We start from the raw sequence: 15,110 nt of genomic DNA, 5'->3' as shown, positions 1-15,110 counted from the left end.
AATGTAAAGCTAAATACTATGATATTGTTCCATTCATCCCTATGAAACAGCATTCGTAAGAAATGTTCTAACCTTTTAAAAAGCTTTACCAATGACTCATTTTTGTTTGTTTCAGGTAGGCATATTCATATTTCAAAAAATCAAAGGCCCTTATGATATGATTTTTAAGAAAACTGACATTAACTCTCATTCCAAATCTCGCATACTATTGAAGAACAAAACAAATAGTATCCGTTCTGCACAATGCATATCTGTATAGTATAACGAAAGTTAAAGGAAGTCCACTTTCATATGTGACCCTGCACCTCAAAACAAACAAAAAGTCGCCAGACATGAATTTTTAGTTAAGACCATATTCTGAAAGAGCAGACTTTAAGCTTTAAAATGATGTATAATTCAATTCAAATGGACTCTCCTAACCTATCTAAATATTGGAAAGAAAGCACAAACTCAGGAAAAGTGTGAACTGAGAAAACAGGCTCTGAAGTACAGTGTCTATTCAAGCGCTTAATCTTTACCAAACCGTGCTGGCTGTGCGATGAATGGGACAAAAAACAGGAAGTAAACCACCAGAGTAACAACAATGAAGGGATTATCAGATTAAACTGAAATTAAGCATGCCTCATTAACACAATCTGTCCATAATTAATGCCAACTTTCAAAGCAGTAGCCCTATCCTTTCAAAAGTGATTAGAGTTGAAAGTGAAGAGTGTGGCAAGGTTTTTCAGAAATGAAAAAAGGATTCTAAAGACACACCTAATCACACTATTCTACCAAAAATGTTCGAGATAAACTGCTAAAAAAACACACTTTCCTGCCCGTTTTATGATACCAAATTTTAGCATAATGTTAAAGAAGACCCGCTCTTTCAGAAAATATGAAAAAGTCAAGTTTGGCTAGGTTGACCCGTTTCACTTATTTTCAGTCCTCACACAAAATCAGTTTGTGCGACTTTATGTTCGTTTTGAGGTGCACGGTCACATATACACGTAAATTGAATGAATGCAGCGATATTATTAAAAGACACCAATGAACGTTATGGGTAGATCGGACAATCCATTCAAAAGTTATAATCTTAAGAGTATCTGCTCAGGACTGCTGGATGAGAAGACTACTAGTACTAGATGTCACATGCGTAGAACGATATTAGGAAAATGTATATTACAACATATTTTTTTTTTTTTGAAGAAAGTGCACATTTTCTTGACTTGTCAGTGGCGTATATTACGAGTAATATTATTCCTCCTGCCTTGTGAAAAAAGTGAACATATAATGAATGTTCTTTATGTTTCTTTATATCGTTGTAAACATGTGACATCACAAGCCGTAGTAGTCTTCTCATCCAGCAATGACTGAGCAAAAAAAAAAAAAAAATCAATACTTTTGAACGGATCGTCCGATATTCCTCAAACGCTCACTGATGTTTTCTACTTTTAATACTGCTGCATTCACTCAATCCACATGTCTATGAAGGTGGACTTATCCTTTAGTGGTTCAAAGAGCACATGTCGTATGACCTTACACATTGCAGAAGCTTTAAATAAAGTTTATTCTAAAGGGTGGTTGATATCTCAGAGGAGAGAATTTATCGCATGAATAGAAAAGGAGACCTAGGATCCTGTGAATATCACGAGTTACAGACCAATTTCACTTGTACATGTGGATAATAAACTTCTCACATAAAACGTATAAGCAAAAAGATTTTAAAAGTTTTGGGTAAAACAAAGTGGGATACAAGAAAAAACAAGAAAAACAGAGAAGCCATACGGTTATTAGACAGTATGACTTGCCATTGTATGACATAAAATAATTGATATATATGCCATAGCTGTTGTTTGAGAAAGCGTGTTTCTCTGTTTCAATTTCGTTTTTATTAAGTAATATTAAATGGTTTTAATTCGGCCATTCATTTTGCTGTTGAGTAAAGATAATTTCTACAGATGAAGAGTTTGTTCGCAAAAACCGATAAGTCCAGATTTTGAAGTACGGTATCTGTCATAAAGTAAAAAATAATACCTTTTAAATGATATATTGGTCACTATATTATAAAGAAACATTTTTGAAGTTATGCTCAAAAGAAACAAACATTTTCTTATTATTCTCTTAATTTTTCTAGACCTTTAATCGCAAATATCTCCATTTGGCAAATATGGACTTATCGGCTTTTGCGAACAAACTCTTCAGATATAAGTGGTTGTGTCACTAATCGTATAGGGGGGGGGGAGGCATCCACGAGATATCTTACATTAGGAGAAGGATTTCCTCAAGGCGACCTAATTTCAGCTCCCCCTTATGCATTTTTGCGTTTTTCCCTTTCTCATTTTTACATTCATTTTTCTTGAATTAGGCCATGGGCTAGTAGGGGTCAACCTGCACCCCCTCCCTGCACCTAACATTCATTGTTGTTTCCATGTAGCCCTTGGTCTGGAGATTCAGAAAAGCGATGTTAACAAAAAAAAGTTAGGTCCAAAGACCCGTCCCGTAACGTTTTGTGACGTCACATCCGGAACGACCTTTTAGTGAATATGGGGGAACAGCATTTGAGTATTATCGTAAAAATGTGGTCCCCATGCCTTTATTATTCAATGATAACCAAAGATTTTGGTATTTCTAGATTCCTCAGAAAATGGGAGATATGATACAAAGCAAAGTTTGGCAATATAAGTCCTCAGATTGTCGTCATCGACAACGAAACGGGCAACGATGTCGACAAAATTTTACAAAATATTACACAATTTGTGCATTTTTTCAAGTTTCACCCTTTAAGTTTGAGTATTTTCGTGAAAAATTTGTTGAATAACTTGAAATTTGGTCTGGATATTAAATGACTATTCCTTTTTACGAAAACAAAAGGTTTTGGTCTAATTGTAAACTTATCTTCTTCTGTAAACATTCAAGTGTGCATGTGCGGTGTTAGAAATAAGCCACCCTAATGCCCTTTGTTTGATTTCCAATATCAAATATGAGTTACAATGCATCTCTTTATCATGTAAATTCACAAATTTAATCATATTTTCAGTCAGCAATCAAAGTTGCCTTAGAATGAGAAATCAAAGGTACCCATGGTCCTTTTTGATAATGACGTTGGTCCCGACATCGAAGATGAAGACGCCGTCAAAGACTAAACTTACGACATAGCAGCGATTCTTTTAAATCTCTTTTAATCTCTTTTACAATTTTGTAAAATATTGTAAGTCATGTTTGCAATTGGGTCAGTCACATAATGCGTACATTTCCTTGTTGGTAATGGTTTTATTAACGTCAATATCTGTTTGTTTGTTTATTCCTTTTATTTCACTGAATTGATATTCATTTGATTAATACACAGTATGACCTAAACTACTCTGATTTTTTAAACCATTTTCTTTCAACAATTTTGCAATAGGGGCTAGCAGATCATCAACAACGAAATGGGCATAAATGAGGTTGACAAACTTAGTCAGCACACGTTTTTTGCTAATTCAGATATCCATTATTTTGTGGTTAATTCACTGCAATATGTATATGAATTGGAATTCAGTCTTCATGTTAAAGGATAAGTCCAGCTTCATGTACATGTAGGCGAAGTGAATGCAGCAATATTAGTAGAATTCCACATCAGTTAAAGTTTTGGGGAGAGCGGACAATCCATTCAAAAGTTTTGAAGTTTTTAAGTATTTGCACGGTCACTGCTGGATGAGAAGACTACTAAAGTGTAAGATGTCACTTGCGTATAACGATATATATACAATGTAAGGAAAATATAAAGGGAATTTTGCATTTTTTTTTTATACATGCATTTTTCTTCGACATGTCAGTGGCTTATATTACGGGTATTATTCTCCCTGCATTCTGACAGAGACAAGTCAAGTGTTCTTTATTTTTTAAGAAAAGTGAAAATATGTTGAATTTTCTTTGTTCTTTATATCGTTCGGTTCTACACATGACAGTGGAATCACAAGCTATATTATTCTTCTCATCCAGCAGTGGGGGAGCAGTAACTCCAAAAATTCATAACTTTTGAACGGACTGTCTGACTTTCCTCCAACTCTCACTGATAAGTTCTACTAACATTGCTGTATTCACTCAATCCACATGTCTGTAAAGTTGAACGTGTCCTTTAAAGATAATATAAAGTTTTGGTATGACCTCAAAAGTTTCCCTGAATTTCCTTGTCTTATGGGGTGTTGCAAGGAAGTCGAGTTGCGATTAATTGCAAATATCTATTGCAACTTTGCGATAGATAGATCTATTGCAACTTGCAATCAATCGCAAGTTGCTGTTGCAAGAAAGGAGCTTGCAATTAATTGCAAGATGCAATCATTAATTGCAAGTTCCTTTGCTGTATTTTGTATTTATAAAAGCGACTGGCAAGACAAGCCTAGCCAATTTGTCCATTTTTCAATGCATTTTGCATGCATGAGATACTCCATATAGCTCAATGTGTTGTGTGTCTCCTGTGGTGGAGGTTTGCTGTGCGATCGTTGGGGATTCGAAACAGAGTAAGTTACAAAAATTGTCGATTTTGATCCCATTATTTACTCATTGTGTCTTGTATTTAAAAGAGCTAGTTCCTTAGACTAACTTCTTGTAAGAATTTTCTTGAAAAATGGGAAAATGTGTTTCCTATAACTGACAGAGTTGTGGCCGTCGCGACCACTCATTGGGCACACAGTACATCAATCATAGTCCCACACATAGCTTTTTGTGTTAGCATTTGTTCTTGCATTGGCAAGCTCCTTTTCTTTTCTTTTCTTTTTTCTGCTGCCAGAGGCAGGGCTCTTATGTCTATAGGCTAGCTTAAAAAAAAAAAGTCAATGTCAACTAGACTTTCTGAAAGTACTCTAGACGCTATTCATTATCGATTCATTATCCATATCCGCTACTTTCAAGCAGGATTAGGAGCTATCGGTAGAGTGCTGGTGAGTGCCATGGCGATGAATAGGTGCTAGGCCTACGCTGCGCCTTACACAATGTACGTAATAAAGTACAGTCTATACTCTAGTCTAGAAGAGACTTGAACCATCTAGATTTTACTTAGCCTAGGCCTACCCCATTGGCCTCATTCCCCTCCTGTACATGTGGGCTAGTTATTTTGCAGTGATACTGTCCATGTGACGTGAAAGCTTGCTGAATTTTTTAATTGATTGTGTAAATTTATTTTTGATAGGCCTAATCACTCGATTAGACTCTGTGGTCTAGGCCTGTGTTAGGCCTATATTAGTATATAAAATAGTCTGTAGTTAGGCCTATTTGTAATTTGGGCTAGTTTCTAGACCTAACTAGGGGTTTACATCTAGGTAGGGCCTAGAGGTTCTAGGCCTAGTAGAAGTTCTACTTTTGCAGGTCTTAAAGAAAGTTAAAGGGTTGGCCCAAGGGTACGTGCTCCACGATTTCACTATTTTAGTCCATTAACGGTTAGAACTAATCAACCGTATCAACCGTATCAGCGACCCCTACACAGACGTGTCGTTATTGATATTGGTGTGGGCCTAGAGCGCCCCGGGGTTTAGTCTAAAACCTTCTTTGAGCAGGGAGGTGAAATCAAAGAGGTTGGAGAACTTCTTTGGGTGGAATAGACCTTGCTTTTTTAGGTTGTTCTGTTCTGGAATTTGGACGGATCAATTGAAATCTTGCAATTTAGTGTTGACTAGCTGGATCAATAAAAAGATTGCATCTGTTTGGGTAACTATACACAGCCCAGGGTCCCAGTCGCTGTACTTCGCACCGCATCTGGTTGGGCTACTGTTGGGGGGGGGGGGGATTGAACCATTTCTATAGCAAGTACCTACAAGTAATCAGAGTTGCAATGATAGTACTGTAGTGTAGTGTATCAAACAGTGCCAGTAAAACTTTAAGTTTTGTAATACAGTGTGTAAATATAGGTCTATAGTCACCAAGGCTGAAATTTCAGACAAGAAGCGTACGGATAAGATGAGCAAACTGACTGTAGGATATCCAAGCAGAAATATTTACATGTGTCAGTGCTTTTGTTGAAAACAAGTGCCAGTGGTTGAAGGGGTACACTTATGAAAGCTACCCAGGCCTGGAATTCAAGTGATTTACTTGATGGAGTCATAACTATTATGAGTACAACCATTCTTTATGCTCTCTTTGTTTGTGGAAAGAACAAATAGGCCTTGTTAGAATGCATTTAAACAAATGGTATTTATTGACACTTACCAATTAGATACCAGAATTTGCACAGTACCGTACTCTACTACTTACAAGGTGTGTGCCACCCTATAGTGTAGTTGTATGTAACCCCATAGGCCTACCCAAGCACCATGTCACGGTGACCTCCGGATTTGGGAGATGAGGAAACATAGTTGAGAGTGCTTGCAATAGGCAGAACACATGAGAGCCTAATGGATGTGTGATTTGTAATGTACATTGTATAACATATACGGTACAGCACTAAAAATATTGTACATGTCTGCATATGAATATGAGTGGGGGTGATGGATTGATGGGAAGTCAACAGTCAACCGTGCCTAAGTCGATTTGATTTGGACTAAAGAAATAGATTCTGCTTCAAGAAATTTTGGCTTATGAAGATTAAAATTAATAGAATATAAAGAGAAGAGGATGTGAAAAGACTGTAGACTTTGGTGATCATTTGACTTTAATATGCAAGGTGAATGACTGTATAGAGGGTTAATTTGTTACAGAGGGGAGGATATGAAAGCAGTTCAAAGAGTGTTCCAACATTATTGTAATATCAAGAAAAAAGTGCCTGCTTCTAAACATCAATGTCAATTTTGTTCCTACACTGTTTGGTTGTAATTTTGCAAATTCTCATTGCTCTTTTGTACTTCTGCAAGATGAGACAATTTCATCTGTTCTATCAGCAGGGATAGGAAGAAAAAGAGGAGAAAAACCATGTTTCTTCAAGACCGAGACTCACACCAGCATGAGAATTCAAGCCAGTGCACACAGACAGTAAGTGAACATTGTACATTGTACGATAATTTCCAGTCAAGAGAGAGAATAAAATGTGTAGAACCTCTCAGCTTGAAATGTGAATATATTGATTTGTTGGAATCTGTCATTATTGTTTTAGGATAAATTCTGATGTGATATCTCATTTGAGGATACGTGTACAATGACTTCATCCTACTGAACAAGAAAATGTACAGCATGGCATAGTAATGAGTAAAGAAGACTTCGCAGCAGTTCATACAAAATTATAAGCAAAAATGATGCATTGAAATTTACATAACACAAAGTTACCCATAATGAAAGGAATGTTTTGTACAGCAATGGCTTATATTATGTTTAATAAAGAGTTTAGACATTCAAATCTCTTTATCAAGCCCCCTGAAAACTGAAAAATGCTCTATATATCCTGACAGTAGTATTCATGCCTTCATGATTCAGGTACATTGTATTATTTTGGCGCATGAAGTTGCATGTAATACGAATTCTTCAGTATATTACTGATTGTTTGAAATTTCCCTCATTTTCAAATTAAAATGTTGGCACCATCATACCATTACACAAAACGCCTTTTGGATGTCCACAAAATGACTTTGTGAGTGCAATGCTTCCATTTTTATTTCCCATTTCTTATTTCTTCAATATTTCTTGTATCATGTATAGGTATAACTTCTGTGAATCAAGGGGAATGGCAGCTGAGGGCAGACAGGCCAAACTTGATGTCAAGAGACGGTATACACTGCAAAGGATGTGCAGCTCGCTGTCAACAATGAGGAAAAGTGCGAACAAAACAAGGCAGTGATTTTTTAAACACATTTCATGAGGCTGAGGTCATCACTCTTATAAAACAAGGGACACACGAAGCAAGCAGTGTTTCAGAGCTGCAACAAGTGCATGGGTAATAATAATCTCGGCTGCATCACATGCATCCAAGTGTGCTAGCTACAGTAATAGCACGTTGTACTTTTCAAAGATATTGAAGAGTCCTCTGGATATTTTGCCCCTGTCACTTATTCTGTGTGAGTCATTTATTCTGCAGTATAAGCACTGATAATGGGATAATCAACCTTTTACTGAACCAGTGTTCAAGAAGTTACGTGTAATATCCAAAACCCTCCATGCAGAGATTGGCAGAAAACATATTGCAGAGCCCTGTTTTGTTCTTTTTCATGGGAAGAAATGTTCAGTCCATGATGTGAGTATGTATATAATGCAGGGAGGTGACTCACCTCCCTGGTATATGTATGTACACCACAGTTTGAGTTTCTAGAGAGCTGTAGGACAATTATAACTTTAATATACAAGAGTAATCTGGCCATGAACATCATGTCTATGGACATGTTTTACTATATTTTTTTCTTACCCTGGTCCATTATACACCGTAAATACAGCTATTACTGTATTCATAATCTGCAAGGTAACAGTTCACTGGTCCTTGTTTTGTTATTCAAACCACAAAATATGGTTTGTTACTCTGAAGGCTTGTAAGTCTCAGCCATATTCCATTTCAGGCTATCAAACCTTTAGAATAAGGAACATTCAAAATAACAAACAGTTGTATTAAAGGACATCATCGAACTCAAAACTGCCAAGGTATATTGTGAGACATTTTCTGTTTCTTGGTGGTAAAAAAAAAAAAAAAGTTCTTTAATAAGTACTGGTTGAAATTATGATGATCTTGATCTTGTTTACAGTTGTGTAGCACCACCTGGGGGCAGATGAACCTGTGCTGTGGCAAGATGGCACTGAATTTGATTTCTCGGCAATTGAACCACTCATTTGTATTGCATTCATGGGTCCTGGATAGTTCCCACTAGAAGGCTAGAAGGTAGTTACGAGATATGTAGTAAACCATATTTTCCAACAAGCTGCATCTGTTTCACACTAGCACAAAAGATCAGTAGATACTGCTGTGGGCCAATTTGCAGATTACATTACTAATCAGTTGTACAAAGTTACATGTATACAGTGAACACAATGGTGAATCTTTTGTGGTTAATATGTTGTTTCCCAATTGACATCATGATATTGTAGCATAATTGAACACATTTCTAGGGCATTTGCATACATTTTTGGGCAAAAAATTAACAGTTCTGCATGTCAGAAGTATCTGTGACATTTGGTTACCTTAAACTTAATAAAGACATGTTTGTATGAGTAGATCACAGCACACGTATACAAATGCAGATAAGTTACATGCAGATAAGCTAACTTTATGCTTGGTTGTCTTGATATTCAGTACTGTATTAGTACCTCTATGACCATGCATGATTAAAAGATATGCATGAGTGCATGACAGTGGGGAACACACACATGAGTATTCAGCCATAGATGTGAGTTAATTTTGAGCTCAGTTGATGGTATGATCTGGGATAGATAGGGTTTATGCAATGGGAAGAGAAACTTGGTGTAATTCAGATATGAGTGCATGATGTTATCATGAAGATGTTCATGTCATACACTACATAAATATGTATGTGTTCAGTCGTGCTGAACTGCAGAGAAGACATAAGGTATAGAATACAGATTTCAATGTGGAGGATTTGCAACATTTAGCGATAGGCCTACATGTCCTTGGAAGAGAGCATGTGAAGTAATCCTATTTATGAGGATAGCTACAGGTAGTTGACTGAAGGGTTTCCAGCAGACTGTCAACCAGTTTGCAATTAAGCATGTTACAGAGACTGTTCATTTAATTTATCAGTTTTAAGTATAAATGAATCTAATTATTGATCTAAAGAAAATGGAACAATCACAAGCAAGGGATTATTGAAAACATTTTTGTTCACTGTTTTAATGGAGTCAATCACACAGTGAATAGGGAGCTATGTATGGAGCAACATACAAGAAACAATCAGCAGTAATGAATTATTGAACCTTGTAATTATTCCAGTAGTTTAATGTTACATATATCATAATAACATGTAACACTTTGATTTACTCACCCCTTCTCATTTTGTAGGTGTAACTAGTGTTTCATAATGAGGAGTGTATACTAAGTACACGTGTAATTGGCTCTTCTGTACTCGGCAATGTGTGCATTGTCATTAACTGCCTTTTCATACTTGTAGTATGCTTTTCTTTTGCACATTTCTCTGTACTATCATTCATTATATGAACATTTCTTTCAATATGAGAGCAACAAGAAAAGAGGTACAATGTAGGGGTCCTACGTATCTGTGAAAGTGCATGCTGTCTTGTTCAGAGAGACAGTGTGTCTTTTGTCTCCATCATGTCTTGTCATCAATTGCCCAGCATCATCTGATATGGGGCAAATGGGGGGGGGGGGGTGGATGAGGAGCAAGCTTAATTTGCGATACTGTTCGCGCCATATATTTAACAAGTATTTATGAAGACTGAGACAAATTGTGCAAGTAGTTCAATTCATGATTGTGGGGTACAAAGTACTGAATGTAGAAATATATGTTTGCAGATGCACCCTAATGTCAGTGTCAGAGTTGATATTTTTGTGTGTCTTCAAATTCATGGATACATGTAGCAGCTGTCTTGGGAAATTCATGAAGATATATACCTTGCAGAATATTGAGCATATACAGTAGGTTAATTTTAGTGTGGTATGGTGTATATCATGTAATGCATCATATTCATACTTTACGTCATAAAAAAATGTCATTCTAGTGCTTACAGCTGCTTTAATAAATACTTGAAGTGCACCTTTAAAGCCCGTCTGCATTAGTCATTATTTTGATGCCACAACTTTTTTTGTAAAGAGCGCCATCTATCAAAACTTCCGGTGGCCGGGTTACATCCACGGAACTCTAGTCAAAACTCTAGTTCTGTGGTTACATCGTTATTTTATACTGTGGCTGCGCTGATCGCCGCCTGCCGGTCAGCGCACGATCTCACAGCAGCTTGTGCGCATACGCAGAGCCGAGAAAACACACACAAGCAGTGCATATTATGGTGGGGTACCGAGAGCCCAGCCCGGCCCGCCCGGCGCGGCCTCGATCTTTCGGCCGATCGCGAGGGAACGGGTTACTTGTCGCGAGAGAGATCCACGACAATCCACTCACTCAGCCCAATGACCTACTCACCAGCGTAGCGAGCAGAAAAACATCGCTGGGCGGTGAATTACTAGTACTGTAATGTGGCCGTCGGTTTCTTCGTCGGGCCAGCGAGCTGGGATTTGTAACTTCTGAACTATAATTATTCGCCTGATTATGGGTTGGTCAATTACAATGACATGTGATTAGTGATCGCATTTAGTTTGTTGGTTGTCAATTCCAGCTCGTAAATAAACGTAGTACAGCATGAACACGTATTGTACCAACGATCAATCACATTTCCACGAAAATTTATCACCCACCTCGATCTCCGCGGTATCCTATCTCCCTGTGTAGGCGATACACCGATAACGGTTTCGCTATACCTCACTTTCCCGTACGTTTTGCATAGTTCATTTTGTGTTGTTTATTTTTTCATTACATGTACAGTTGTATATCATAATCAATGTCAAGGCCCTACGGCTACAACTGTACAAATGCTTGTAAACATGAATCACATGCATAAATATGAATATGTCAATAAATAAAAAAAAAATAAACAGTCCAGGAACCAAAACAGTAAAGATCGAGAAGGACGACTAAAACCCGTGTCCATGAATGTTACTGAAGATGGTCGATAGTAGGTGGTTGAAGATAGTAGGTCCTTATAATAATGATGATAGTAACAATGAGGATGATAATGGTGATAATAATAAGAATAAGAATAGTAGTAGTATTAGGAGTACAAGTAATTGTATCAGCAGAAGCAGTAGTAGTATAGTAGTGACTATAATAATAATGATACAGTAATAATAATGATAAATTACTTCATGAAGCGTTGAAATCCAATCTGCAAAATGCTCTTAATCAGTCTTGTCACAGAATAACAAATCTAATGGACAAGTATTTCAGAAATGGCAACTCTGCAACATACATAAAACCAGGCCTCAGTGGATTCCATCTCCCTGTTAAAAACAAACCTCTTGAAATTTGCGCAGCAAAGGCTACCAAATAATATAGAAATTGTCCGAAAGAAGCAAGTGAAAGGCTTGCATAGAAACTCATTATGAAGGAGTCCTTGGGACCATGGAAATTACAGTATATCCAGCGAAATTGAAGGTTTACACAGAAAATGTTTTCAGCTGAATAACTTATGAAAGCATCGCACCAAGGAACAACATTTTAGGTATTTTTATACCGAGATATAGGAGATTCAGGTGTATTACTCTTTATCTTTTGCCAAACACACATCTCCAGAAGGATCAGACCACAAAGGACTTAGTTAGGCCAGTAGGCAGGTGCATATTGCCAATTCTGAATTTGTACCCTTGCAAAACTTTTCATCCGTGAGCACTAATGATTCGTAATGAATTCAACTTTATAATTTCGTCCCTTTGTACACTGACTACTTATAGTACCATCCAAAGATAATGTTGCAGAAAATTTGATTCAAAAGACGGAATCCATGCACATGCAGGTGCAGGGTTATAACTTGGTTTATCCCGAAGCTCAGACAAACATTACATGAGCCCTGTCTATAGCTTTAGGGTTGCTAGGGAATCCATGATTGTAGAAGTGAACTCAATACGAACGTTTATTGAGCCGTCACTAAGGTTTTGTCATTACTAACAAATAACCAAAAGGCATGTACACCACACATGACGCCAGTAATGATGTTCAGTAAACAACAGGTGTAATTCTGCTGGAATATCATCACAAGGAATATTTGTCATGTGGACAGATGCATGATACACACAATCTAATACAATATGTATACGACATACATTGCTTTCCTGATATTATAGGTTTTGTGTATTCTTGAACAAAGGATCTCTACTTTGTCCGAAACTTTGACCGAAATGTCCGACCCTTTTCAGCAAATATAATCTGCGCTGATTTTCAAGACAGTAATCGTCTTAGCAAAAAGTCACATGAACTGTCATCACTCGGGGAAGAAAAAATGTCCATAAATTTTAATACGTGTACACAACTAAAATTGTCTACTGCTTGTGACAGGATAAATTTCGGAATGTATACCGTGTTATTAGTGTACTGCATATTGTATGCAAACTTCGGCAACAAAGGATCTCCATAGCAACCCTTTGCGAGCAACCAATTCTAACCCTGTATTCTATCTTTTGGATCCAAATGTTTTTGACACAGGTTGAATAGTCTCTGTCACGGTGCAGGTAAGGAAATGTTCATAAATTTGAATACATTATGGAAATGGTCTGTTCGAATACAACTGTACGTTACAAAATGCTCTGCTGTCGTGCGGGTTGGCAAATAAAACGCCTAAATTCCCTCTACAGATCAATTAGCAAATTCTCAATAACCTCAAAATAAAAATAAAGTGGTCATATCGTATCGATAAATGTATCTTTTTGTGACCTGTATAGTCGGATGTCGTTCCCAATGTTTCTACATGAAATGCGGGCTACTTGTGATTAGGAATTCTGACCTTAGTGTGGTAACTGAAATAGTCGAGCAAGACATGGCTTAGTGTTCAAATTTCATGCATACTTCCAATGATTTCTAGACCAATTCGAGAGCTTGTTCCAGCTCATAAGGTGTTTTCTCCAACATTCAGGAGGAATTTCAGTCAGAACTCTGAATCCAACTATTTTTGACAGGTTCTCTGGGCTGTTTCTGCCACTAAGCAGGGACGAAAATATGACTTGAAATTCACTACAAAACTGGTCTAGTACACTATGCAGGTGAGTGGAACAAAGTGGAACACAAGATTTGTGAGTATTGATGTCGGACTCAGAAACGAAGTCGCGTTTCCTTCTTTACCAGAGTTAGTTGCATAAATCTCAGGACACCTAGGACAGAAAAAGAAACGAGTGATTGTTTTCTTCTTTGCTCTTTGTGTTTATTGCGAAACTGTTTCAATACACATGTATAGTACCATGGTTATCATGTACAAATGCTAAAGGGATAGGATTAGCTTGTGCTAATGTGAAAACCAACCACAGAGAAAAAATATATTATCAAAACGAGATCTGTAGGAAATACACCAAACACTCACTACCACAGTTAATGTATGTGTAGGCATAATGACAACACACCAACTTACATTATATATTTCTTTCACCATCCACTGCACAGGGATTTTGACAAGGGTGAGCACATCCCGTTTGCATGTAAATCTTGCACATATGTGACCGGCGACAACGGTTTCAGGCAAAAGTCGGGAATTTTAAAAATTCACTTTTTCACTGAATCTCATTGCCCATTTCCTAAGCTTTGCATTGATATAAAACACTTGTATTCTTCGGCACCATAAGTGGGCATAGAAAGAGATATAAAATGCCCTTTTTAAGTTGTTAGCCTGACAAAATTGCGAGAAAACAGGCTTTGAAGATTCACCTCTTTCTCAAAGACAATGTCCGAGCGGCGATGCGAGGGGAAAATCACCCATCCGTACGATGGTGCCAATCGATGTTAAGCTCCGCCTCTAGCAACCACATCGCCTTCTGATTGGCTCACTGAGAGAGTCAAATTTCCCGGGCACCTTCCACGGAGCTCAGCGTATGGAGCCGATAAACAATGCATTTCGCTCGGGTTTGTTTACCAGTACGTCTTTCAAGATGGCGAATACGATAATTGCACGTATGATGTACATGTACAATGTACATGTGTATGGTGCACGATTTACGCAATGGCATCCACATGCCATGGCCGTGTGCACGTAACAGGAGCGGTGACGAATCCACACATACAAATCGCGTTTTCATTGTGGTGCCATTTGAAAGCAGAACATTGCTAGTGCTGGCAAGGGTCACGCTTCCTGTTTGTTTTGCCTTTACAAGACATGCATATGTTGCTTTATTCGGGGGTGCTCATTAAATTAAAACAAACAAACAAACAAACACGACTCGTAAGTTTGGTGCGATCTTGACGTGTAGTATTTGAATATAATTGGTCACATGTGACCGCTCCTTTCCTCTCATCTACCTTCCATTTTAGTCAGTCTGCTGCTGTCATAATTTTTACTACATGTACAAGTAGACAAATTTGAGAATATTTAGTTTTCTTTTCACACGATTATGTCATGCTACATGATTTTTGTTTCACTTCCGTTGTCGAACATTGCGGTAGAATAGTTTGGATAGAATAAGCCAAACGAAGAGCACACACTACAGAGCGAGCGTATAAACCACTATAGCAAGAACAATGGAGCAT

The 15,110-nt window shown here is 37.5% G+C and overlaps 1 protein-coding gene across 1 annotated transcript in view; it reads right to left on the bottom strand.

Annotated features, from left to right (window-relative positions):
• LOC140246746 (uncharacterized) overlaps positions 1-15,110 on the bottom strand; it is a 106,918-nt gene that overhangs the window by 7,851 nt on the left and 83,957 nt on the right. The window lies entirely within an intron of this gene.

This window comes from Diadema setosum, chromosome 3 (assembly GCF_964275005.1).
Source record: "Diadema setosum chromosome 3, eeDiaSeto1, whole genome shotgun sequence".
NCBI lineage: Eukaryota > Metazoa > Echinodermata > Echinoidea > Diadematoida > Diadematidae > Diadema > Diadema setosum.
The sequence above is the reverse complement of the archived record's forward strand: the minus strand, read 5'-3'. Positions and strand labels throughout refer to the sequence as shown.